The following is a 1,652-nucleotide window of genomic DNA, read 5'->3' as shown; positions in this document are numbered from 1 at the left end:
GAATCTTTTGAGAAAAGCTTGAATGCCACGTTCATTGCTCTCATTCCAAAAAAGGGAGGTGCTTTGGATGTTAGAGATTTTCGCCCTATTAGCTTGGTGGGTTGCATCTACAAGCTGATTGCCAAGGTGCTTGCTTCAAGGTTGAGGAAAGTGTTGGATGGCATCATTTCGGACTCTCAAAACGCTTTTGTAGGAGGCCGTCAAATTTTGGATTCAGTCCTTATTGCTAGTGAGTGTGTGGACTCCAGATTGCGTAGTGGAACCCCGGGTATTCTTTGTAAGTTGGACATTGAGAAGGCGTATGACCATGTAAGTTGGAGCTTTCTTCTGTACCTGATGGGGAGTATGGGGTTCGGCGATTGATGGAGGAGATGGATTCATTTTTGTATTTCCAGTGCTCGCTTTTCGATCCTTGTTAATGGTGCTCCTACTAGTTTTTTCTCTAGTTCAAGGGGCTTAAGACAAGGAGATCCCCCTTCCCCCTTCTTGTTCTTGTTTGTGATGGAGGCCCTTAGTAGATTGATAAGAAGGGCTTCCGAGTTGGGTCTTTTGAGAGGCTTTCGGGTGGGCAGGGAGGCAGATTCTCAGTTGGAAATCTCTCATTTGATGTTTGTTGATGACACTTTAGTTCTTTGTGATGCGAACGTTTCTCAGATTAGATATTTGAGATGTGTTTTGATTTGGTTCCAAGTTGTTTCTGGCCTTAAAGTGAATGTGGGAAAAAGTGTTTTGGTGCCAATTGGGGAGGTCCCTGAGATTGAGACTTTTGCTGATATTCTTGGCTGTCGTACTGGTTCATTTCCCATTTCTTACTTAGGATTGCCTCTGGGAGCTCCTTCGAGGTGTGTGGGGATTTGGGATCCAGTGGTGGACAGAATTGAGAGAAGGTTGGCGGGTTGGAAGAAGCAGTATCTCTCCAAGGGCGGTAGGGTCACGCTGATTAAGAGCACCCTCTCTTGTCTTCCCACGTATTTTATCTCTCTTTTCCAGATTCCCTCTTTAGTTGCGGAAAAGATAGAGAGGTTGCAGCGTAATTTTCTGTGGGGAGGTGGAGGTGAAGAGTTTAAGTTTCATTTGGTGAGGTGGGACCAAGTTTGCAGGCCAATTCGCAATGGTGGGTTAGGTCTCCGTAAATTGGTGCCCTTTAATAAGGCCCTCCTTGGGAAATGGTTGTGGAGGTTCGGGGTGGAGAGACATCGGCTTTGGAGGAGGGTTGTGGCATGTCGTTTTGGGGAAATGAGAGGAGGGTGGAGTTCTTTGGAAGTTAGAGATCCTCGGGGGGTGGGGGTTTGGAAATTTATTCGGAAGGGTTGGGATGATTTTTCCAAGCACATTCGACTTCGTCTCAGAGATGGGAGGAGGATTCGCTTCTGGGAGGATGTGTGGTGTGGAGATTTGCCTCTTGACCTCGCCTTTCCTCAGCTTTACAGGATTGCTATGGATAAGCAGGCCATGGTGGTTAACTGTTATCATCTTGATAATGGAAGACTGGTTTGGGATGTTCGATTCAGGCATTCCTTTCAGGATTGGGAGATCGAGGAGGTCATTCGTTTCTTGGAGTTGTTATATCGCTCGAGGATTGTGGAGGAGGATTCAGATTGTTGGTCTTGGATTGCAAACTCTCAGGGGCGCTTTGAGGTGAGGTCTTTCTT

Source organism: Cornus florida, unplaced genomic scaffold (assembly GCF_030987335.1).
Source record: "Cornus florida cultivar Cherokee Brave unplaced genomic scaffold, ASM3098733v1 CherokeeBrave_3.0.0_Hap2_Chr04, whole genome shotgun sequence".
NCBI lineage: Eukaryota > Viridiplantae > Streptophyta > Magnoliopsida > Cornales > Cornaceae > Cornus > Cornus florida.
The sequence above is the reverse complement of the archived record's forward strand: the minus strand, read 5'-3'. Positions refer to the sequence as shown.